This window comes from Malania oleifera, chromosome 13, assembly GCF_029873635.1.
Source record: "Malania oleifera isolate guangnan ecotype guangnan chromosome 13, ASM2987363v1, whole genome shotgun sequence".
In the NCBI taxonomy this organism is placed as follows: domain Eukaryota; kingdom Viridiplantae; phylum Streptophyta; class Magnoliopsida; order Santalales; family Ximeniaceae; genus Malania; species Malania oleifera.
The window spans coordinates 50,481,149-50,509,083 of record NC_080429.1 but is presented as its reverse complement, the minus strand read 5'-3'; positions in this window follow the sequence as shown (position 1 = coordinate 50,509,083).

The following is a 27,935-nucleotide window of genomic DNA, read 5'->3' as shown; positions in this document are numbered from 1 at the left end:
CTTTAGATTTTCCACTCGTTTCATTCATTGCCATTTCATATGTGAGGAGAGAACCCATAAGTTCATCTAAGGAGGTTTTTTTCAAATTTCTTCCTTCCGTTACGGCTGTGGCTTTTGGTTCCCATATGGGTGTTAGCCCTCTAAGAATTTTTTTAATCATTTCATAAGTGGTGTAAGTTTTTTCTAAATCATTAAGGAGTTTATTATATAAGTGAACCTTGTATACATGTTTGTAATTGATTCATCTGGGTTCATCTTGAAGGCTTCATACTCGCTTGTGAGTGTGTCTATTATAATATCTCTAACATCTATAGTACCTTCATAAGTAACTTCTAATTTGTCTCAAATCTCTTTTGCTGTTTTATATGTCATGACCCTATTAAATTCATTAATATCTAAGGCACAATATAACACATTCATGGCACTAGAACTTACTTGCAACATTTTGTGATCTGAATCATTCATCTCTTTTTCATCTTTAGGGATTTCCTTGCCATATATGGTTTTAGTAGGAATTAAGTCACCATGTGTGACAACCTTCCAAGTCTTCCAATCCATTGTTTGAAGATAAATTCTTATCCTTTCTTTCCAAAATGTATAGCTTAAACCACAAAAAATGAGTGGTCTAGTTGATGATTAACCCTCTCCAAAGGGAGCTACTCCTATATATGCCATCTAGATCTTTATATAACTACTTGTTAGGATTTGTTATAATCCCTCTCTGATACCAATTGAAAACTAAGGTGTAGTCCCAAGACGGGGGTGAATTCGGTTTAAAAAATTTTCTTTTTTTCAACAATCATTAACCTATTTTAATTCTTTTAATAAATTTTTGACCTTTTGTTGATTTATCCAATACACAAAAAATACTTAAGTCTTAATACAATTCTTAAAAGCAATATTCAATCCACAACCATATACCAACAAAGTAACCAATCAATCAACCAAACTTTAAGCCATTCAACCGCACTATATTCAATCAATCAAACATTCAATCAAGAAAACTTTAGAACAATTCTTAAATTTTGTTAACATCTCTGTGTATAAATTTGATTTAAGCCCTATAGTAATGAAATTTTTTTCTTCAATGCAAACCGCAACTCAAATTCCCAATAACTCAAAATTTTAATAAACTCTTAGTTAATTTGTCTTTGAGTGTTAACCAATCAACATACTCCCTTTGAGGTTTCTGAAAAGTATTAATCAACCAACAAACTCCCTTTTGATTTTTGCAATCCCAAATCAAAATTAAACTTTGATTTATTTAATTTCCAATCCAAGTAGTTTTTATGATTAAGGAATTTAAAACATCCACGCAGTTTATATGTTTGTTGGAATTTAAAGAGAGTAGGGGAAAGAGAAGGACACTGGGTTTTTATGAGGTTTGACTTATCCCTAGCGTACGTCCTCGTCTTAGGCAAATCACATAAGGATTCGCTAAATTGTTTTTTTTCCAGGCAGAACAAAACCATTACACACTCCTTTAATAGGCTACAACATTGCCTCTCCAAGTGATACCCCACACTCGGTCACTCCTTCAATAGGCTAGAGTAGTCACCTCTCCAAGTGATACCCCATGCTTGAGCAATGATCCAACAACCAAGAATTTTCAAAAACAAGAAACAAGAGCTGCGTACAATAATGATTTCACACAAAGCATATTAGTACAATTTAAAACTATATACTTCAATCAAAATCACAATATGGAAAGATGAAACTCAAGAAGATATTATCGGGGTTCTTTCTTAGTTGAAAAACATAGTTAAGAACACAAGAATCATGGCCTTTAAATCAGCAAAATCTCAGTGCTGAAATTTAGAAATTGATTGCACAAGAGAACTTTGAGAGAATTGGAAGATTTGAGAGCAAGAAAGCTTGATTGCTATACTTTTTTTGTGTAATTAATCCTTAGCCTTGGGGGATTATTTATAGATGAGAAATCAAGTCTACTTCGTGTTCCCCAAGTGACTTAAAGTGTTTCCCAAGTTTAGAGAAAGTTTGAAGCACAAGAAATACGAATTTGAATTTAAAAACTTAAAAAAAAAATGTCCGTTAATAGTGTTCAGACAACTAAACTTTCAGGTTCAATCTTCTAAAGTTCCTTAATCCTTTGAAAAAATTGAACTGGACATAGGGTCAAATGACTAAACTGAGGGTTCAATTTTCTAAAATCCCAGTTCAAACAACTAAACTCATGGTTCAGACATCTAAAGGTATTTTTCCTGTTAAAAAATTCTTCAAAAGACTGAACTTAATCTTCAGTCGCTTGACAACTTCGTTCCCCCTTCAGTATTTTAGTCATAACTTCTTCTATAAAACTCCAAATTATAGGTTGTTGGTATTAACAGAAATCTAAGAGTAAATACCACAACTTTCATGTTGAACACTTTTTAAAATAAGGAGTGCTTGACAGAGAAAAATGTATATCAATGTGGATATAGAAAAAATAACAGCATTTGGAAAATGCGATTTTTGGTGGTTTTTATTCCAAAAATAATTTTGACCTTTTTGAAATAATTTTTGACCTTATAAAAATATTTTTCAAGTAATTTTAAAAGGTATCTAGGTCCAAGAAATTAACCTAAGAGCTTCATGCATCCATAATGAAATTATTTGAAGTACTTACATAAAGACTTCTCTTAAAACTTTGACATTCGAAGAACTTAAGTCTTCATGCTTGTTTTTCTTTGAGCTCTCTTACTTTGCTTTTCTTTGGCTCTCTTGTCTTCAAGCTTTAAGCTTTATTAATTCATCCTTGAATCCATGCTTTAAGCTTCATATGATCACCCTTCTTTGAAATATAAGCTTTCATGAATCCTTTTGAACACTTGACCTTACTTTCTCATAGTTGAGTACTGAAATATCATCACTTAACCAAATATGTTAAGTTCCACTTGTTTATTAGCATAAAAATAGGATGTTAAACCTTGTAAGGCCAAGAAACTCCCCAGGAACCTCGTAGTGGCTTCCAATTGTCGAATCAGGAAAAATCTAGGCCGGATTTGAAGAAAGAAGGTAGGGAAATCGAAACCTAGGGAGAGAAAATTTGTGAAAGAAAAAGATCCAAGGCATATTTATAACCTAGCCTTCATCGATGAGTTTAAAAGATTCGTCAACAAAGCCAAGAAGAATGTTCGTTGATGAGGTCATCATGTTCATCGATGAAGTGTTTAAAAACTTGAATTTTCCCTGGTCTCAGTAATTCCTTGTCGACGAGATACATGTACTCGGTGACAAAACCTAGAAAGACGTCATCAACGGAGAGAACTAGTTTGTCGATGAGTCCCAGCTTGATGTCCTTTTTAAATTTTTTTTCCCTTTCTTTTATTTTCCCTTTTTCCTTTATTCATTTTTATTTTATTTTTTCAAGTTCGAGTTACTACATTCTTCCCCCCTTACTAAATTTTGTCCTCAAAATTCATTAATCCATATTTTTTCACAACTTAAAATCTTACTAACCACATTCAAACAGTTCAATCAATTCTAATATATGAATCATCGAATTACATAAAATAAAAAAAAAACTATCTTTTATCCAAATGTAAACATATTACCTGCACCTCTAGCATTGTCCCTCTCAGTCGGGGTAAGCATATAAACATGTGCCGAGCCACCGCCGCCGCGAGGTACCGGGTCGTTCCTCCTATTCTGATCAGGAGCAAGTGCATTACTCGGTGGAGCACGGAAATCATGAGTTATGTGGCCATATCTGCCACACCTATAGCACACGGTATTCCTACCCCGGCATCCCCCCCCCAAATGCCTTTGATTACATCTGGCATAGAGGGGGCAGGATGAATTCTCCCGGTAGCCTCGATCAGCCTTATCTCACCTCTAACCCCCAGCATCTCGATCTCCCTTCTAGGAATCCTATCGGATATCGGTATGTAAGCTGGAAGGTATAGATATTTTCTTCTTATTCACTTCTTCCTCACTCTCCTATATGCTGGCTTCAACTACCATGGCCTTGTCCACCAACTCATAGAAACTCTGAGTCAACAATGTCACCACCTGAGTGCGTACTCCTTGCCTCAGTCATCTCTCAAACATTTGGGCCTTCAGTGGCTCATCCAAGACCATGTGTGGAGCGAAACGAGATAACTCCACAAACTTGGCTACATACTGTTGCACAGTCATGGACCACTAGGTCAAATGCAGGAACTCCTCTACTTTAGCTGCCCAAGTGGCAGTGGGGAAATACCGGTCAAAAAACACCTTCCTAAAGTGATTCCTGGTGATGACTGCAGGTCCTAGTTGCTGCTCCTCTACCAGCTTCACCGCCCTACACCACCGCTTGGCCTCCCCAACTAGTTTAAAGGTGGCGTATTGTACCCTCTGCTCCTTAGTACACTATAGAACAATCAGGAGCTTGTCCATCTCCTAAATCCAGTCCTCTTCTACGATCGGGTCTACACCTATACAAAAGCCGATGGACTTGTCCGAGTGAACTGCTGAAAAGTGTAGCCCCTATCTGCCAGTGGTTGATCCTGCTCTCTCTACGCTTCCTTTTTAGCCTGACGTGCAATGCTACGCAGCACCACTGTGGCATCAATATCATCCTCATTGTGGTATCCACATGTTTATCTCTTTCGATGTCAATGTCCTTCCCCCTAGGATCCATCTTGAAGATAGGATAGAAACAAACAAAGAATCTCCTTATTTATCATAACGAAAACAAGTTTGAAATGAAAAGCTACTATAGCATAAAAGTTCTAATCTATGATTCATTTATACCATCTTACCACACAACCGTAACACCAAAACGACAAACATACTCAACTGACCCAACGTTCGAACTTACGTGCCCAAGTTCTAGTCCCTCAACTCAGAAACAAAACCATTAATGGATTTACCATAGTTTTCCAAAAATCATCATTCCTGGAAAAACATAGAAGACCATCAAAGGATCTCCGCCTCCAAGTTTCCAGACCACTATTCCACCTAACCCACCCACTCTTATCCTTATCCTAACTTGAACCTATACTCCAGTATTAATCATCCTTAAAGTCTGTAGAACGGTTAGGCTTTGATACCATCTATAACACTCCGAACCCACCAAGTGGGGCCCAAAGTTACATGTTTCATTCACCTATTTTCAATACCATAAATTATAATCACACAGTGAAAAAAATAACAATCTCAATTCAAATACTATAGTTTATTTATAAATTACAAATAAAACAACATCCATCTGTTTATATTACATCTCAGTATTTAAAAACATAAACTATACATAAACTATTCTTACAGTCATACCTAAAATTTACTGAAAATACTACCCTGTCTGGAGCTTTAAGCTCAATCACATGATGGACCTGAAAATATAATCATTTGCTAGGGTGAGACACATCTCAGTAAGGAAGAATAAATCATAATAGTGTGTGGCAGAGGGTTTAAATAAATACAAAATATAATCATTTGTTATTCATTATCAGTAGAGGAATCACACACAAATTACACTTACACATACATAATTATTTATAGAGATAGTTCCTGAGAATAGGGAAAATTACCCACTCATACAAGTAGCTTCTCTCTGCTTTGATACCAATACCAGGGCACTCACCTCACTCAGTAAGCCTTGGGTTATGTATGTAGAAAAGTCTCTGAGAACAGTTAAGATTATCCGCCCATACAATAGCTTCCCTTTCCTTTAGTACCAAACCGAAAATTACCAGGGCACATGCCTTTCTCAACAAGCCCTTAGGTGGAGAGTTTTACTTTGCCATAAATATTTATGTAATTAAGTTCACACATATCCATTATAAACCATTTCACTGAGATCTATGCGTACACATAACTACACACATCCACATAGGAAATACCGTCTATACAAGGCTCACATCCACATAGGATTCTACACGAGTTCTTCCCTGCTAACCATCACTGTCATACTTTCACAATGGCCTATCCACAGTATATCAGTAGAATAAACTCCTCAGGCCAGCCAATGTTTTACCCCAATATATAATGACAATATAACGAACTCCTCAGGCCTGCTAATGTTATATCGTGATTATATCTACGTAATATAACGAACTCCTCAAGCCTGCCAACGTTATATTGTGATACACATGGATAACCACACAAAATGACCCATTCACACACATCAAATTATTCCCCACTCAGTAATCACAAGTAGTTAGTATTCGCAACTAATCTATATGTACAAATAAACTATATCCTCAACCAGCCAATATTCACAAACAGTCAATATTTATTACAAATCAATATTCACCATAGCCAATATTTGTAACTAGATAATTTATGAAAGTTATATTCATGCCACACAATTTCTGCCATATATAATATATATCAAAAATCATTATTTTCCAAATGCCTAACTTTTCATAAAATCATACCTAAGTATATAAATTTGAATAATCAAATTTAACTAGTTTAAACTTAGTAAAACCTGCTATAATTAACTCCCCTTACCTACTCCCCAAAATTTTTCCCAAATCGATTAGAAAACGAAACCCCTAGTTTTGGAGTGGTCCCCAAGAACTCCAATTTAAGTTTTTGCTCTAGCTAATTTGAAGAGAAACTTCCCAAGAACCTTGTGGTGGTTTCCAATTGTCAAATCGGGCTAAATATGGGCCGGATTTGAAGAAAGAAGGTAGGGAAACCGAAACCTAGAGAGAGAAAATGAGAGACGAGAGAAAATTCGCGGAAGAAATCCAAAGCCTATTTATAACCTGGCCTTCATCGACGAGTTTAAAAGGTTCGACGAAGAAGCATTTAAATACCTGAATTTTCCCTACTCTCGATAATTCCTCATCGACGAGACAAGTGTACTCGTCGACGAAACCCCAAAGGACGTTCGTTGACAAGTCCCTGCTTGATGTACTTTTTAAATTTTCTTTTCACTTTCTTTTGTTTTCCCTTTTTTCTTTTTTCTTTTTTATTTTATTTTTTTGGGTTTGGGTTACTACAAGGGGATTATATTATGTTAGCTAATCTTACGGATTTTATCGATTTAAAATGTTGGAAATGTTTATATGTGTAAAATAATGGCTTTTCTAGGGTTTCTGAGTTGATTAAATTCAAATATGATATTTTTAGATTAAAGTACTCGACTTTCTGAACATTTTCATCGGTTGGGAAATTGGGATTTGAAACCATAAGGTTATTTTATAATGAACCAAAGGTGATAGGGTGGATTATCTCCGTTTTTTCTATATTTAGTTATATATCTATATTTTTAGTAAAATAACAACTTGAAGATACCCATACCCCTATTTTCAGTACATTATTTATTTTCTCAAGCAGTTGTGTATTTATGAATTACCTGATGAAAAATTGTGTGGCATGAGTACAGTTTTAGTTGCCATAAATAAGCAAGTTTTGTGTAATACCGATATGATATGATGGCTATATGCTGAAATATGATACGACGACTATATACCGATATGTAATATGATAGCTAGATGTTGAGTTTATGATATGCTGATTTTTATCGAGACAATTTATAACAGATATGATATGCTGGTTTTTACTAAGGTAGTATACAACAAATATTTTTACAGAATTGTGAACAGTTTATGTTTATATAGTTTTATGAAAATAAATTATGATTTTAGTATTACGATGTAAATTTCCATTTATGATTTTATAGCCATGTGATGTAATGTCATGTTATGAGCATGGTACCGTAACTATATGTTGGGAGACATTGCAACCACACATCTTAGAAAGAGTGTGGTGTTGGATAGTCAATTGGAGTCCTAGGAAGTACTTCTTGATGTAAAATTCTAGGGCCCCATCTGATGTAGAATTCTGGGTGACCCTTCAATGTATAATTTCAGTTATGGTGTAGGCTCAATCGTACTTACTACCTAGTTTGACTTAGCTATAGTCAGTCGGCTATACGCTAGGTCTAGCCTACGGGCCACGCAACCCATCATGGGGGGAAGCATGTCGAAGTAGTATGTGATAGGGCGTCGATGCTAATTCAGCAGTACATGTTGTATCTTCTAGGCATATATGGGCATATTTACTATAAAATGAGCTATATTGAGCCAGCAGTATGTTATTCAGAAATTTTGTATTTTTAGATGTACAGATCCGAACAATTTTAAAATGCCATCTAAATGTATTTAAATGTTATTAGATATATGTTTGCACGAAATCAAATGCTAGCCACACACTGATAATAATATGTTCCCCCTTATTGAGAGGTATCTCACCCTATCATACAAATAATGTTTTAGGTCCTTCAAGTTATTGAGTCTAGTGTACCGCCGAGCTAGTGTTAGAGAGTTGTTAGATATTGTCAGAGCTGGTGAGACATAGATATCAGTTTTTACGCTTTTGTGGTTTGTAATATTATGATATGGATATGGTATGTAGTTGGGAACAGTTAGAAACTCTGGTAAGTGTTTGATGTATTAGAAATTTTTCTGTTGTGCATGTATATGATGAATAGGATGGAACACCCATTTCCTTTTATTTGGGCAGGTTGTATATATATGGTATCAAAGAGATGAGTATGTTATTGTAACGACCTGCTTAATTTACTACATAATCAACCATATTAATAATCATTAACTTAAAACATAACAAAGTCAACCCGAACCCGTGGGTAACGGGGACACACCCTTCATACACAGTGGAAACCTAAGCAGTAGTAAATATAAATTTCATTCACCAAACCATAAAATACATTACACCAAGGTTACCTACATTCCACCATAATATTGTATATGTACAATCCTCAAAACATCGAAAGATAAAACTATGATCTTACATAAAAAACCTACTGACCCTAGTTTAAAAACTCACCCTCCTAGTGGGGTAGTAATAATGCCTCAACGACGGGCTCAGTTCGCCTGTCTTTCAGGGTTCCCTGAAATGGTTTAAGCTAGGGTGAGACACATCTTAGTAAGGGAAATAAACTAAATACAATTGTGTGGCAACATGAATATTTACGTGCTATAATAAATATACAGTACATGTCACATGCTTAAAACATTGATAATATTATAGCTAAATAACATACAATCTTATAGTTATACTGAATCATACTGTTCATAAAATCATTTGATATAACTAGTAATTCTGAAGGATGAATAGCTAGTTGATGTCATGTATTACCACCCATGATGGGTTGTGTAGCTCAAAGGCGGTTCCCAAAAATAGCTAGCCGACCACTGCGGAGTCAAAAATGTTTGTAAGTACGATGGGCCTACCACACCGTGGTCTGGACTGCCAGGTGAACGTATACAACTCTACAATGAAAGTCACATTGACTATCCATCTCCCATCCCCTCTACTAGCAGGGTCAATTAGCACAAGTTTGAACTGAACTGAACTGTATAACTATGGTACCGCGCTCCTGAAACTGATCTGAACTATCATCCAGATTCTGATAACATATAGTATATGATAATAGACTATTTGAACATAAATAGATTGATAGCATATTCTGAATTCTATAATAACATAAATAATTACGGCCTTGCGCCGAAAATATGCATAATTGCAGCCTTGCGCCGAAAACATGCATAATTGCGGCCTTGCGTCGGCTATCAATCACGGCCTTGCGCCGAACATAACATACATACTGATCTGAATAAATGTACTGTTTATGATCACATATTCTGAAATCATAGTTTACCATATTATCATGTTATTCCTGAAATAACTACAAATATACTTTTCCTATAAATTTGACTTAACATAATACAATTAGCATAAAATAATATTCCTGCCATACAAACTGAATTAAATCATGAATTTTATTTTGAAATCATATTTTCTGACATTCCATACTAAAAATACATATTCCTGTGTAACAACAATATTTTTCCAAATATACATTTCTACAAATATGCTTATATATAATACATGCTTCTTGAAAATTAATTTTCTAATAAATAATAATAATTTTCATGAAAAATTAATACTTTAGTTTACTCCCTTACCTGACTACTGAAAAGCCCATATAGGGTCTAGTCCTACACCAGTAGGGTTCCCCGTTTAACACCCTGAAAATAAATTTTCCTTGAACAAAACTTCAGTATTTCTTCGAGTACTACATTTTATTTAACTATAGGAAAGGCAACTACTAAATGAAAAGTCTTACCATAAATTTGAGATGGAGTTCAAGTCAGCCCCACCAACGATCCACTCTAGCAGACTTGAAGAGAACTTTCCTAAGAGTGTCGTGGTGGCATTGGATCGTCGAATTGGCAAGAACCCAGCTCAGAATCTTAGAGAGAAGGGGAAAAGGATGAACATGAGAGAGAGAGAGAGAGAGAGAGAGAGAGAGAGAGAGAGAGTGAGTGAGTGAGTGATTTTTTGTTAAATTTTCTGCCAAAAAAAAAAAATCGAGTTTAGGCTATTTATACACCTGCACTCGTCAACGAGCCACATCACTTCATCGACGAGGCCACGAAGGAAGTTTGTCGACGAACACTTATTCCTCATCGACAAAATTTAGAGCTGAAAATAGCCTCTTGCTATCTTCTCATCGACGAGACATGTGTCCTCTTCAACAATCCTAATAAGCCACTTAGTTGACGAATGCGAGGACCTACTATGACCCCCTTTTCCAATTTTCTTTTTCTCCCTCTTTATTATTTAATCATTACAATTTCTTCAGGTCTCTACATTCTCCCCTCCTTATAAAATTTCATCCTCAAAATTTATTGTCCATATGATTCATTATTCCTTAAAAACAAACAGTCTACTTATTTTATTACTTATCCTCACTTATGGTGGAGGAATACCATGGTCACTTTCAAAATTCTTGGAGATTACATGTATAAAATAAAATTCCCCCAAAACTAAAATATTACTTACTAACTAAACTAATACATACACTAACTAACCTGCGAAAGAAACATTGCATAATGACTTATACTTTACCTGATTATAACTGAATCCCATGGAACAATTGCAGGTATTTCTGTCTTATCTGTTCCTCGAGTTCCCAAAAAGCTTCTTCTATTGCATGATTTCTCTATAGGACTTTTACAAGAGAAATCTTCTTATTACGTAATTCCTGTTCTTTCCTGTCTAGAATCTGTACTAATACCTCCTCATAAACTAGTGAATCACTGAGCTCTAATTCACCATAACTGGTTGCATGAAAAGGGTCAGGGACGTATTTCCTCAATGTGGAGACATTGAATATGTTGTGTATTCTGGACAACACAGGTGGTAAAGCTAACCTCTAGGCAACCGGCCCTACTTTCTCTAGAATCTCAAATGGGTCAATGAACCTAGGGCTAAGTTTACCATTCCTTCCAAGTCTCATAACCCCTTTTAATGGAGCCATTTTCAAAAATACATGATCACCAATATCAAATTCCAATTTCTTGAGGTGGTTATCGTTGTAACTCTTATGTTGGCTCTGAGCTGCACTGATTCTATCTCTGATGAGCCGAACCTTATCATACACTTGCTGCACTAGTTTTGGTCCCATAACTCGCCGCTCACCCATCTTGTCCCAATATAAAGGAGAACGACATCTCCTATGATAAAGTGCCTCAAATGATGTCATACCAATGCTGGTATGATAATTGTTATTGTATGCAAACTCCATTAGTGGCATGAACTGAGTCTAACTACCTCTAAAATCGAGCAAGCAAGCTCGAAGCATATCTTCTAATATTTGTATCGCCCTCTCAGTCTGTTCATTTGAATGAAAATGGAACGTCGTGCTAAAAGATAACTGAGACCTTAGAGCCTCCTATAAACTCCTCCAAAAATGTGACGTGAAATGCGGGTCTCGATCTGATACTATAGACACTGGCATTCCATGTTGACTCTATAAGTTCAATCCGGTTTTGATAATGACAAATCACTTGGTATTTGATCTGTGCATTAAGTTTGTGAACATGAACAATATTTAGCATGCACGAAAGAATAGAATGACATGGAAGCCATGAAGACTAAAGTATACACAACTTGGAAATTCCATGGAACTAAAAGAGTTGAAGAATGAAGATGCAAGCAGCAAGTTTCAAGAGCGTCATGGGAATGGGTATTTAGAACTAAATGTATTTTCATATTTCATATGATTTAATTTGAGGCTCAAAATATACCCTAGACTGACCTTAGTAAACATGCATCTCATGAACATCATTAAGGGATCTTTATGGACTTAGAGATACTTTTGAACCCCATAAAATATTTTATAAAAGGGCAAAGAAAAGGAGCAAAATCATATTTTTGAAACTGAAAAGGAAAATTCTAGAAAATGAACAGTTTAGAAGAGCGAACTCAACGTTCAATCATCTAAAGATTCAACTTCAGAAGACCGAGGTTAAGTTCAGTCATCTAAAGAATTTCTTCAGAAGACCGAAGAATAAGTTTAGTCGTCTGAAGAATTATTGGTGAAAAACAGAACCTGGTAGAAGCACATCAAAAGACTGAATTCAAACTTCAGTCGTCTGAGCCCGACACTTTGGAAGACTAAACCCCAACTTAGGTTGTCTGACTCTGTGTCCAGGTTAATTTTTTCGAAGCTCTAAGGGACTTCAGTCGTCTGAGCCTTAACCCTCAGTCATTCGAACCTGTGGGAAAGTTTAAAATTTTAATTTTTAATGAGATAACTCGCGAATTATTTTTTTGATTCAATGGTTAAGATTCATTCTAAAGGCAACGTACCTATATAATGAACATCTAAACCCTAGTGCCCCAACTAAGATCAACAAGAACAAGAAGAGAAGAGAAGAGAAAAAAAACCTTTGGCATACAATTAAGCTGATTCCACGTTTAGCACAACTTTGAACACACTATTGAAACTTTTGCTTGGGCTTTCAAAGCTTGTACATCAAATCTAAGTTAAGGCTATCTTAATTTTCAAAAGGCCATCTAGCAATCATTGTGCTTTCATTTTGGTATTAAGGTTTGGTAAATTGATCTGCTCGTTAACATTTATTCTCATAGAGTTTTTTTTTTTTTTTTTTCATTTGAACTGATTTGCTGGTTGATATCTATTTTTCAAAGAGCTTGTCATAACAAAATTCATTATTGAATATTTGTTAAGAGGTTGATCTTGAGTGTGCATATATATTAAATTGTTTTGATAAGATCACTACTAGAGAAAAGTTTTAGCCATTGGTTAAATATTTTTGATTCAAGTGAGTTTTCATTCAAAGACTTGATATTTCCAATATTACAAAACTAGTTGATCGAATATCCTTAGTGTTCATAACTATATATTTTATTGAGGGATATTTTCTAGAAAACATTATATTCAGTTTTTGATCTTTGGAAATCATATATATATATATATATATATATATATATATATATATATATATATATATACATATTACAAAGATCGTTTTGTGGTTGAATATTTGAAAAAAAGATTTTTGATTTTGATCGATATAATATTCAAAACAAAGCTTTTGATAAGTTCACATTTGATATTCATGCATTTTCACAAAGTGAACAAGAAACCTAATTTTCTCCAAAGCGTTTACTTATATCATTACTTGGGAGATTTGATAAAAGGGATATTGGTTGAAGCATTTCACTCATATAATGATTGTATCATTTCATACATACTGGGATTCAAGTTTCATCATATGTATATGTGTTAGGTTTTAATTGTACTCACTTAGCTTTGTTAGAAACGATTCTTGAGTCATTTTGCAGATTTGATATTATATTGTAATCATAGTTCGGGTTGTGAACCGAGTGAGGAGGAAGTTGTGCCTCTTGTAAGCAGCGGATGTAAGGGAAGCTCCATCCTAGTTAAAGGAGTAGGGAATTAATGGAATCCTTGAGTGGGTTGCTCAAGGCGAGAACGTAGGCCAGGCGAGAACGTAGGCCAAGTTGGATGAACCTCGTAAAAATCTGTGTTTGCCTTCTCTCTTCCTTTCCTCTTTTTATTTTCTACAACGCATTTAAATATCTATCTTGCATACGTATGTTGAATAACCCCACATGTACTTGAAAATTAATTGGGTGGAAAGAGTTCATTGGTGTAATAATTTAAATTAGTCCTATACTGCAGCAATCAATCTATTAAATTTAGAAATAGGGATTTAGTGGTAAAGGTTTTTTTTTTTTTTAAATACCCAATTCACCCCCCCCCCCCTCTTGGGATTACACCTAAATTAACACTCTGTGAGAATAGACTATCTCCTAAATATAAATCTATGCCAGGCGGTTAAAGGAGTAATTGATCTTAATAGGAAGGAAATGGGCGGTCTTAGTCAAATGATCGACAATCACCTAGATCTCATTCTGGTCATGCAATGCTGAAAACAATCCTGAAAATAAAATCCATGGATGTATGATCCCATTTCCACTTTGGAATAAAAAGTGGCTACAACTGGCCTGTTGGCCTCTAGTGCTCAATGTTTACCTGCTGACACATCAAACATTGTATTACATACTTGACAATCTCCTTCTTTATACCACTCCACCAATAATACCCTCGCAGATCCCTATACATTTTCATACTGCCGATATGAACTGTGTATAAAGATTTGTGAAGCTCTTCTAGGATAGTCTTTTTTATACTAGCCTCCGTAAAAACACATAAAATAGAACAAAACCGAAAATCTCTGTCATCTGCAATACAAAACTCCTCTCCTTGACCACCATGTACTCAGACCATTACCTTTTCTAATTATTGATCCTCCATCTGAGCAGCTTTAATCCTTTCCTGCAGAGTAGGCTGCACCACTAAACTAGAAATACATGCCTAAGGATCACTCTCGACTAACTCTATGTTGAGTCTCTCCATATGTATCATAATCGAATATTGAATCTCCATAGCTGTCAGCGCTGGTGTTAGCTTTACCGTGATCCCAAGAGGGGGGGGTGAATTGGTATTTTTAAAATCTATCCCCTAGGTATTCCTCCTAATAGCAGTATGTTCACAATCCTATGGTCAATCTAGTGCAAGTAATATCAAAAGTTAAATAAAGCAGATTAATCAATTACACAAGCACGAGAAAGGAGTAAAGAGAAGGATGACACACAGATATGTTATCGAGGTTCGGCCAACTGCCTACGTCCCCGCCTTGCCTAACCAGCACAAGGATTATCACAATAACTTGCTCACTTAAACGGGTGGAGCGGCACCTATACAAACCAGGTCAAATTAACACAGGGCTGACCTTAACCTTTACACCAATCCTTACCGAACTGGATTACCGCCCCCTCAGGCCATGCCTGGAATCTCTTAGATATACAAACAAAAGGTACAATATATGGGTGCTTTCATGTAAAGAAAATTTATAGGACAAATGCGCACAATCACAAACACCACAAATGATTTAAAATGTAAGCTCAATATGGTCTAGATAGTTTAACTCTCAAAGGTATTTTCTATAAGTGTAGTATGTATGTGAGAGTGTTGACAAGCAATCTTTGTATTTCAAGATGTTCTCAATCAAGGTGTTCAACCAAAGATATGCAAGATTCAAATATCTCAAATAGCAGAATATGTCAATCATGTGAATAGTGTATACGCTTGGTTTGCAAGATATATGTAATTTTTGTATTTCAGCAAATGATATAGACTTGAATGGATATTGCCACAAAGATTAATATAACACACACAAATATCTTTTCACAAATATATCAATATGAATACTACAAGATATTTGAGTACATTTGAAAATATTTTTGCAAGCCAAAAACAAATACAAACTTCCTAAGTTATTGCAATGAGAATGCAACACTCGGAAGTGTTAACAAGTCTTCTTAGGGTAGACTTATTAGGAAAGCCTCCTAAGAATACTTAGGTTACTTAGGTTATGCTCTCGTAAGAAAAGTCGATTCAAACACTCAAAGAATGAGAGCAAACTTATCAACACAATCACTCAATCAACTTACAAAGGCTTTTGGCAATGGAAGAGAGTAAGTATGAGTGGTTTTTGAGATAGTAGGAGTAGAAGTGAGAGTTTTTCTTGAGAGAGAATATTTGTAATTTTAAATGCTAATCTCCTTACTAATTTCCCAAATGAAGTGGTATATATAGACACCATTTGATTTTTGACCGTTGGGGACTTATTAGTAATTATTGGAAAAATTTAATGACATTTAAACCAATTTAAGCCTGTTTAAAAAAATATTTAACCGCGGTAAAAATCAGGGCAACCCGAGAGGTCCGGTTGACCAGAAATGTTTCGATCGACCAAGTTTCATATGGTTCAGTCGACTAGGGGAATTTTGAACTAAGGGCTCAGTCGACCAGGAGAGGGCGATTTCTCAATTTTTCGAGGTTCGGTCGACCAGACCATTTTGAACTGGCTGGTTTGGTCGATCAGACTGCTGGAATTTCTTCTGAGGACCCTCGGTCGACCAGGTAGTTGGAGTACAAAACTGGCTCGATCAACGAGATGGTCAAACTTTTGACCCAGGGAGGTTTCGGTCGACCAGGGCTTTTTGAACTACATGGTTCGGTCGACTAGATGGTCAAACTTTTGACCTAGGGAGGTTTCAGTCGACCAGGCCAAAATGAACTGACTGTGCTGGTCGACCGAAAGTGCACCATGTGTGCATTTCGGTCCAATCTTGAAGCATACAAACCCTAATGAAGTGCCTAACAGACATATGTGTAAATGTGTGTGTCCTAGGGTCATTTAAGTCCAAAATTAAGACACCGAAAATGTATGGTGTCGGTCGACCACCTAAGGTCTTTCTAAGGTCATTTCTTATTTACGGTTTGTTTGAGCTTACATAATAAATCATACATGTGATGTGTGTGAGCTTATTACAAGCCGAATACCCTAATTACTATTACAGAAAAATTTTCACAACAAAAATGTTACAATCTAGAGCATGAATTTGTCTTCAAACTTTGAGCTTTCACGTGCCATTAATGATCTTCTAATATGGACCTACACATGAACTAGATATTTATTAAATACCGGAGTATTTTTCATTATCAAAATTGGACGTGACCTATAAGGTCAACATTCTTCCCCTTTTTGATGATGACAAATACAATTGGTAAAATATAGGGTTAAGCCCAAGAAGGCTCCCCATCACAAAATGCATCCAATGTATTCCCATTATTTTTGCCTTTCCATCTCCCTATTTTGGCAATAACAAAAAGGGCTATTTGAATTAAAATCCTAGGCAATGGGAGATTACCACACTTATGCATGATGAATTTTGGAAAGATTTTTGAAAAATTTTGGCAGAGTGCCGTTTGTAAATCGGACTTTCCAAAAGACATCCTGTACAAACGTGATCTGTTTAAGTTTAAAATTCCTAGCAATTTATCCACAACTACTCAAACAGTTCAGTATGGTCCAATACAGCAAATAAAACATCAATATGATTATGAATTGGACAAGTTGTGCAACACAAATGATAAGTAATATAAGCATGTGACATAAATATGAACTGTGCATCCAATCAACTTTTCATAAAGTCTCAAGCAAGAGGATGAGTCAACAATTGATTTATTTTCTAAGACTTGAAAAGTTCCTATGAGAGAGCTCCCCCTAAAATTATGCAAGATATGAGCCATTTTAGTTTAGGAAGCTTCTCTACTATGCATCAAGCCTAACGCACGTCTAATTTGTACGAACCTATCCTCAGGTAGTTGTTTAGTGAATATGTCGTCCCACTGGTCATTAGTGCATACAAACTCAGGAGCCACATCTCCTTTTTGCACATGATCATAAAGAAAATGATGTCTAATCTTAATGTGTTTAGTTCGTGAATGTGAGATAGGATTTTAGAGAAGTTGATTGCACTAGTATTATCACATTTAATAGGTATTGTTTCATAGTGCAATCCAAAATCCACAAGCTGTTGTTTCATGTAAAGAGTTTGGGCACAACAACATCCAGCCGCAATATATTCAGCTTTGGCTGTAGATGGGGCAACTGAGTTTTGTTTCTTGGAGAACCAAGAAACAAGAGATTGTCCTAAGTAATGACAAGTGCTGCTAGTGCTTTTTCTATCAACCTTACTACTGGCAAAGTCAGCATCAGTGTAACTAACAATCTCAAAGGTCGTATGCTTAGGGTACCACAATCCTAATTCAATAGTCCCAACTAGATACCTAAGGATTCGTTTAACAGCTTTTAAATGGGATTCCTTAGGAGCAGCCTGAAACCTAGCACACATATATACACTAAACATAATGTCGGGCCTACTAGCAATGAGATATAGGAGACTTCCAATCATGCCACGATATAATTTTATGTCAACAGGGATTCCTTGCTCATCTTTATCAAGCTTAATGGAAGACTTCATACGTGTGCCAAGAATTTTACAATCTTTCATATTAAATTTCTTTAGCAAGTCCCTATTGTATTTAGATTGGCATATGAAAGTTCCATAATTAGCTTGCTTAATTTGTAGACCTAAGAAGAAACTAAGTTCACCCATCATGCTCATTTCAAACTCACTTTGCATGCATTTGGCAAACTCATTACACAACTCATCATTGGTTGCTCCAAAAATAATATCGTCCATAGATTTGAACAAGAAGCATATCATCATTTTTGGACTTGATGAAGAGTGTAGTGTCAATTTTGCCACGTGTAAACCCGTTTTCTAGTAGAAAACCACTAAGACTCTTATACCAAGCTCTAGGAGCTTATTTCAATCCATAAAAGGCTTTAGACAACTGGTAAACATGATCGGGATATTTAGGATTCTTAAAATCGGGTGGTTGTTCTATGTATACCTCTTCATTAATGTAGCCATTTAGAAAAGCGCTTTTAACATCCATTTGAAATAATTTAAAATTTTTAAAAGCGGCAAAGGCAAGTAACATACAAATGGCTCCTAATCTAGCGACAGGAGCATATGTTTCATCAAAGTCAATCCCTTCCTGTTAGTTATACCCTTGGGCAACTAGTCTAGCTTTATTCCTAGTTACTACCTCATTCTCATCTTTCTTATTTCTATATGCCCATTTAGTTCCAATGATGGTGTGTTCATTAGGCCTAGGAACTAAGGTCCACACTTTGCTTCTTTCAAATTGATTAAGTTCTTCTTGCATGGGCATCACCCAAGATTCATCTTCAATGGCTTCTTTAATATTTTTAGGTTCTTCTTGGGATAAGAAAGTGGATTGATTCACTATATTTCTCAATGAGGATCTTGTGGCTACTCCACGGGATGGTTCGCCTATGATTTGATCTATAGGATGACTTTTTATATATTTCCAATCTCTAGGCAAGTCCTGATTTCCATTTTCATTATCTTCAAGTGATTTTTCATTTGCTTCTTGATTTTCACTTGCATTGTTTTCAATAGATATTTTCTCTAAGCATTTTTTAATATCAATATCATCTTCATCATCTATATTAGAAAATGGATTAGACTCATCAAACACAACATAAATAGATTCAATCATAGTTAATGTTCTTTTATTTAAAACCCTATATGCTTTACTATTAAGTGCATATCCTAGGAAGATGCCTTCATCAGATTTAGAGTCAAATTTTCCTAGATGCTTAAGCACAAAGCATTTACAACAAAATACATGAAAATAGGAAATATTAGGCTTATGGTTGTTCCATAATTCATAAGGGGTTTTATTAATTGATGGTCTAATCAACACCCTATTCATAACATAGCATGCAGTATTAATAGCCTCAGCCCAAAAATATTTAGGTAAGTTATGCTCATTCAACATAGTTCTCCCCATTTCTTGTAGTGACCTATTCTTTCTTTCTACTACACCATTTTGTTGAGGTGTCCTAGGTGTAGAGAAGTTATTCGATATGCCCTCTAAGTCACTGTATTTTTCTATACTTTCATTTTTGAATTCCGTGCCTTTATCACTTCTTATGTGAGTGATTTTATATCCTTTTTCATTCTGAATTCTCCTGCAAAGCTTGGTGAATTGTTCACATGATTCATTTTTATGTACAAGAAATAACACCCATGTGAATCTAGAAAAGTCATCCACAATTACAAAGGCATAAGATTTACCACCAAGACTTTGCACAGAATTAGGTCCAAATAAATCTAGGTGAAGCAACTCCAAGGGTCTAGTAGTAGATATGAATTTCTTTTTCTTAAAACTAGATTTTGTTTGCTTACCCATTTGACATGCATCACAGATTTTATCCTTTACAAAAGACATTTTTGGCAAACCTTTAACCAATTCTTTTCTAACAAGTTTAGATAATAAATCCATGCTAGCATATCCTAAACACCTATGCCACAACCAACTAGTTTCATTTATAGCAGAAAAACATGTTACTTGTTGTGAAGCTAAATTATCAAGTGAGGTAGTATAGACATTTTCATGTCTATCAGTAGTAAAAAGCACTTTGTGGTTCGTTTTATTTTCTACCATGTATTTGTCATTTTCAAACGATACTTTATATCCTATGTCACACAATTGAGTTATGCTAAGTAGATTATGCTTCAGTCCATCAACCAATAAAACATTATCAATAGTAAGAGAGGAATCCTTACCAACCTTACCTACCCCGATGATACACCCTTTGGCATTGTCCCCAAATGTTACATAACCTCCATCCTTGGGAATGATTGATGTGAATTTGCCCTTGTCGCCGGTCATGTGCCGTGAGCACCCACTATCCAAGTACCATTTGTCCTTGGAGGAGGACGATCTTAGGCATACCTGCAAAATAAGCTAAGTGACTGATGCTAGTCCCCAAATTTTGTTGTGTCCATGGGGGTTGGTAGCAAGATCTCCCTTAACTACCCATACCTTCCTAATTCTAGCATACTTATTCCTAAGTAGACAATCAAATTGAATGTGACCAATCTGTTTACATTTAAAACATTTCAATCTACACTTAGGTTCTTTAGGAGAAATATGAGATTTTGACTCACGTGTAAAATGTCCTAAGTAAAGATTGGGTTGTTTAACATTTTCAATACTATTAAAACCAAGACCCTCTTTACTTAAAGGGTTTCTTTGGGCACCAAGTAATTTTTCAAAATTTTCTTTACCTTTGGTGAAATTAAAAATGATTTTGGAGCTATCCTCCAATGTCCTCTCAAGCTCAACAATAGTAGTATCCTTTTCTTCTAAAATAGAAGCATGAGAGGTTTTTGCCATGTTAAACAATTTTGACCAATTTTCATATTTCTTTTTCAAATCATTATTCTCTTTGTTCTTTTTGCCTAACAATTTTGAAACACGAATATATTCAAACTGTAATTCTCTAAAAGTAGGCATGCTGTCAGAATCACAATCATCAGATGAATAATAAGAAGATGATGAACAAGAAGACAATACCTCATCCTCATGTGCCATCAAGCATAGATTAGCGACCTCCGTATCCCTATGATACGAATCCGAGTTGCTACTATTGAATTGGTCCCATGAAGTCCCAGCCTTCATGGTTTTCTTCTTTTTCTTAGCCTCCTTTTTCAGCAGTGGGTAGTCAGGTTTGATGTGCCCCACTTTGTTGCAGCTGTAGCGCGTAGGAGCATTTGATTTTTCCTTTCTTTTATTGGACTCACCCTTCTCATTAGTGGAGTCTCTATATTTTCTAAATGGCTTCCTGTTCTTCCTGAAAAATTTACTAAACTTTTTGGTTAGCATGGCCATTTCATCATCAGTGTTAGATTCACTATATTCACTACATGTGTCATTAGATGCTTTTAGTGCAGTCACTTTCTTGGCCCTGTTATGCTCATTAAGTCTTTCATTTATGGACAGTTTATAAGTGATCAAGGAACCTATCAAGTTGTCTAAGCTCATGGCCTTAAGGTCTCTACCCTCAGCAATGGCCGTAGCCTTGGCTTCCCAAATAGGAGGTAAGCCTCTAAGGATCTTCCTAATCATCTCATATGTGGGATAGGTCTTTCCTAATGCATGCAGTGAGTTTATGATGTGTGTGAATCTAGTGTACATGCTCTGAATGGACTCACCTACATTCATCCTAAAGGCCTCATACTCACTGGTCAACATATCTATCCTATTGTCTTTCACATCTCTCGTACCCTCATATATGACCTCTAACTTATCCCATATTTCCTTAGCAGTAAAGCATGCCATAATCCTATTAAATTCATTTACATCGAGACTACAGTATAAAATGTTCATGGCAGTGGCATTAAGACAAACATCTTTCATATCATCATCATCATATTCATCCTCAGTTTTAGGAACCCTAGCTGCACCCTCAGTTCTGAAAGGGACATGGTTTCCCTTAGAGACAATCCTCCATATCTTCCAATCAGTATTCAGAAGGTAGATGTGCATCCTCTATTTCCAAAAGGTGTAATTAACACCGCTGAAAACATGAGGTCGTGTGAAAGATGGTCCCTCAGGGAAAGGGGTCACGGAGTTGTGAGCCATATGTGATTTTTTTGCAAAATAACAACTAGTCTATGCTACGTGGCTCTAATACCAATTGTTAGCTTTATCATGATCCCAAGAGGTGGGGTGAATTGGTATTTTTAAAATCTATCCCCAAGGTATTCCTCCTAACAGCAGTATGTTCACAATCCTATGTTCAATCTAGTGCAAGTAAAATCAAAAGTTAAATAAAGTAGATTAATCAATTCCATAAGCACTAGAAAGCAGTAAAGAAAAGGACGACACACAGATATGTTATTGAGGTTCGGCCAACTGCCTACGTCCCCGCCTTGGCTAACCAGCACAAGGATTGTCACAATAACTTGCTTACTTAAATGGATGGAGCGGCACCTATACAAACCAGGTCAAATTAACACAGGGCTGACCTTAACCTTTACACCAATCCTTACCGGGCTGGATTACCACCCCCTCAGGCCACGTCTGGAATCTCTTAGATATATAAACAAAAGGTACAATATATGGGTGCTTTCACGTAAAGCAAATTTGTACCACAAATGCGCACAATCACAAACACCATAGATGATTTAAAACGTAAGCTCAATGTGGTCTAGATAGTTTAACTCTCAAAGGTATTTTCTATAAGTGTAGTATGTACGTGAGAGTGTCGACAAGCAATCTTTTTATTTCAAGATGTTCTCAACCAAGGTGCTCAAACAAAGATATGCAAGATTCAAATATCCCAAATAGAAGAATATGTCAATCACGTGAATAGTGTATATGCTTGGTTTGCAAGATATATGTAATCTTTGTATTTCAGCAAATGATATAGACTTGAATAGATATTGCCACAAAGGCTAATATAACACACAAAAATATCTTTTCACAAATATATCAATATGAATACTACAAGATATTTGAGTACGTTTGAAAATATTTTTGCAAGCCAAAAACGAATACAAACTTCCTAAGTTATTGCAATGAGAATGCAACACTCGGAAGTTTTAACAAGTCTTCTTAGGATAGGCTTATTAGGAAAGCCTCCTAAGAATACTTAGGTTATGCTCTCATAAGAAAAATCGATTCAAACACTCAAAGAATAAGAGCAAACTTATCAACACAATCACTCAATCAACTTACAAAGGCTTTTGGCAATGGAAGAGAGTAAGCATGGGTGGTTTTTGAGATAGTAAGAGTAAAAGTGAGAGTTTTGCTTGAGAGAGAATATTTGTAATTTTAAATGCTAATCTCCTTACTAATTTTCCCAAATGAAGTGGAGTATATAGACACCCTTTGATTTTTGACCGTTGGGGACTTATTAGTAATTATTGGAAAAGTTTAATGACATTTAAACCAATTTAAGCCTGTTTAAAAAAATTTTTAACCGTGGTGAAAATCAGGACAACCCGAGAGGTCCGGTCGACCAGAAATGTTTCGGTCAACCAAGTCTCATATGGTTCGGTCGACCAGGGGAATTTTGAACTAAGGGCTCGGTTGACCAGGAGAGGGCGATTTCTTAATTTTTTGAGGTTCGGTCGACCAGGCCATTTTGAACTGGCTAGTTCGGTCGACCAGACTGCTGGGATTTCTTCTGAGGACCCTCGATCGACTAGGTAGTTGGAGTACAAAACTAGCTCGGTCGACTAGATGGTCAAACTTTTGACCTAGGGAGGTTTCGGTCGACCAGGGCCTTTTGAACTACCTGGTTCGGTTGACGAGATGGTCAAACTTTTGACCTAGGGAGGTTTAGGTCGACCAAGCCAAAATGAACTGACTGTGCTGATCGACCGAAAGTGCACTATGTGTGCATTTCAGTCCAATCTTGAAGCATACAAACCCTAATGAAGTGCCTAACCGACATATGTGTAAATGTGTGTCTTAGGGTCATTTAAGTCCAAAATTAAGACACCAAAAAAGTTCGGTGTCGGTCGACCACCTAAGGTCTTTCTAAGGTTATTTCGTATTTACGGTTATTTTGAGCTTGCGTAATAAATCATACATGTGATGTGTGTGAGCTTATTACAAACCGAATACCCTAAATATTATTATAGACAAATTTTCACTACAAAAATGTTACAATCAAGAGCATGAATTTGTCTTTAAGCTTTGAGATTTCACATGCCATTAATGATCTGCTAATATGGATCTACACATGAACTAGATATTTATTAAATATCGGAGTATTTGTCATTTTCAAAATTAGGCGTGACCTATAAGGTCAACCGCTGGCCCCACAGATTTCCTGCTCAACGCATTAGCTACCACGTTTGCTTTTCCTAGGCAGTAACTGATAGTGCAATCAAAATCTTTAATAAACTCCATCAACCTTCTCTATCTCATGTTCAGTTCCTTCTAGGTGAAAAAATACTTTAAACTCTTATGGCCGGAGAAGATTTTGCACTATTCGCCATACAAATGATGCCTCCAAATCTTCAATACATGTACTACTGTAGCCAATTCAAGATCATAGGTAAGGTAATTCTTTTCATATTCTTTCAACTACCTAGAAGCATATGCTACCACCTTGCCATGCTGCATCAATTCACAACCAAGTCCCTTCAAGGATGCATCACTGTAGATAACATAACCCTCACCCCCTAATGGGATGATCAATACTGGTGTCGTGACAAGCCTTTTCTTTAATTCCTATAAGCTCTGCTCATAGCTGTCGTCCCATTCAAATCTGATGCTCTTCCTATTTAGTTGCGTTAAAGGCCCTGATAACGCTGAGAATCCTTCAATAAAACGATGGTAATAACCCACCAGTCCCAATAAACTCCTAATCTCCTAGACGTTCCTAAGTTTAGCCCAATTCACTAACACATCAATTTTACTAGGATCCACAAAATTCTATTCCCTGAGATAAATGACCCAAAAACACAACTTTCTCGAGCCAGAATTCACATTTGTTGAACTTAGCATACAACTTCTTTTCCCTGAGCATCTGTAAAACCTGCCTCAAATGTGTCTCATGCTCCTTATAGCTCCTCGAATAGACCTGTACATCATCAATAAAAAAAACAACAAATTAATCTAAATATTGGTGGAAGATTTAATTCATCAAATTCATGAATATTGCAAGAGCATTCGTCAGACTAAAAGGCCCAACAAGAAACTCATAATGCCCATACTTGGTCCAGAAGGCCGTCTTCAATACATCTTCTGCCCTTACCTTCACTTGATGATAACATGATCCGAGATTAGTTTTAGAATACACTCGTGTATCCCGGAGCTGGTCAAATAAATCATCTATACAGGATAAAGGATACTTGTTCTTAATTGTCACCTTGTTAATTTTCCTATAATCTATACACAACCTCATGGTTCTGTCTTTCTTCTTCACAAATAACACTAGAACTCCCCATAGAGATACATTAGGCCGTATAATACCCTTATCAAGCAAATTTTTTAACTAATTCTTCAATTCTGCCAACTCTGCTGGCACCATTTGATAAGGTGCTTTAAAGATCGGCACTGTACCAAAAAGCATATCAATAGGAAAATCTACCCCGCGATCAGGTGGAAAGCCTGGTAGCTCATCTGGAAACACATCTATAAACTCTTTTACTACTAGCGTACTAGTGAGCTTCAATTCATTCCCTGACATTTCCTTCATAAAGGCCATGAATCCTTGACAACCACTCTGGAGCAGTCTCCTCACCTGAATAGCTGAAACTAACTGAGGCAGGAATTGCATTCGTGACCCTATAAACCTGAATTATGGTTTTCCTAGAGGTCTAAATATCACTTCTCTCGAACGGCAATCTATATTGGCAAAGTTAGCTTCTAGCCAATCCATGCCAAATATGACATCAAACTCTTGCATGTTCAGCACTATCAAATCAGCAGATAAAAACCTCGCCTGAATATCAACTCGACAGCCTCAGAGCACCCTACTACACCTTACTACTAACCCAGTCGTTGTAGTTACTAGCATCTCAATGTTTAATAACTGTGTTTCTGCCCCCACATAATTTAATACATCCCATAGACACAAACGAATGTGTGACTCCTTAGTCAAATAATACAATAACTTTAAATGAAAGCATGCTAATCATACCTGTCACCACATTGCCGGCTATCTCAGCATCACCCGATGTCAAAGCAAAAACTCTGACTGCAGCCATATTCCTCTGCTGGCCTCCAAGTGGTGCCTAATAGCCTCCCCAAGCAGGTCTAAGAGCGAGATCAGCACCAATCTGAGCCTAAAAATCTCTCATTATATGTCCTGGCTCCCCACACCGGTAATAAATACCTCACCCGGCACAGCACTCACTCGAGTGTCTCTTCCCACAAGTCGGGCAAGCTGAAAAAAGCTGCATACCCTGAAACCCACGACTCCCCAACTTCTTCCTCTAGTATCTGTAGTAGTCACCTCTCTTCCATGAACCCTGACTAGACCCCTGCTAGGAACTAGACGGTAAGGATCTCTTCCTCTGTCTCTACTCCTCAGCCTCCAACCGCTCTCTAGCTTCTTCTATAGTTGCCCTATCTCCCAGCTCGGCAAAACCTTGCAATATCAGTATCGACACTTGCTTATACAATTCTCTTCTTAGACCTTTTTTTCGTACCTTCTTCATCTCATTTAGAATAATATACAGGGCGAAGAGAGATAGCTCAATGAACCTCGCTGCGTACTGTTGCACTGTCTGCTCTCCTTGCTTCAGATTCAGGAACTCCTCAATCTGGGCTTCCCTAGACGAGTTTGGAAAATACCTACAAAAAAATATGTCCTTAAATAACTCCCATGTCATCCTTATAGGCACTGTCCTTTGTTGCTCTAAGAGTTTCACTACTTTCCACCATCTTTCAGCCTCTTCAGTTAGTTTCTACGTATTAAATAGAACCCTCTGCTCCTCAGTACACTGTTGCACTACAAATACTTTTTCAATCTCTTGCACCCAATTTTCAGTGACTACAGGATCAGTTCCTCCTGAGAAAGTCGGATGATTCATCTTAATGAACTTCTCAATCGAACAACTATGGCCTGCAGATGGACTACCTTGCTCTCTCGAGTTCCTAGCAATTTTAGCCATGACTTGCTGAGCCATACTGCTTAATACTGCATTTGAGTCATCACCTATAGTGCCCAAGGGCCCAGCACCCTCATTACCACTAGCATGGGCGTTACTACCTCCAGGGCCCATCCTAAAAAGACAATAATCTTAACTTAGGACCCTATTACCATAACATATCATCTAACTAGTATATTATATCTTTAACTAATTCATCACCCCTAATCTTAATTCAAGGTTCAATACGGCAACCTACATATCCAACCCAACAATAGTTTACCATGGCTTTCCTGAAATTGTCACCCCAAGAAAGATACACAAACCATCACGGAAGTCCTACATCTATACTACAAAACCAGACCTAAAATTCCCTTATGATATGGATTTGGTATGTAGTTGGGAACGATTAGAAACTTTGGTAAGTGTTTGATGTACTAGAAATTTTTCTGCTATGCATGTATATGATGAACAGGATGGAACACCAGTTTCCTTTTATTTGGGCAGGTTGTATATGTATGGTGTTGGAGAGATGAGTATGTTATTGTAACGACCTGCTTAATTTACTACATAATCAACCATATTAATTTTCATTAACTTAAAACATAACAAAGTCAACCCGAACCCATAGGTAACAGGGACACACCCATCATACACAGTGGAAACCTAAGTAGTAGTAAATATAAATTTCATTCACCAAACCGTAAAATACATTACACCAGGATTAC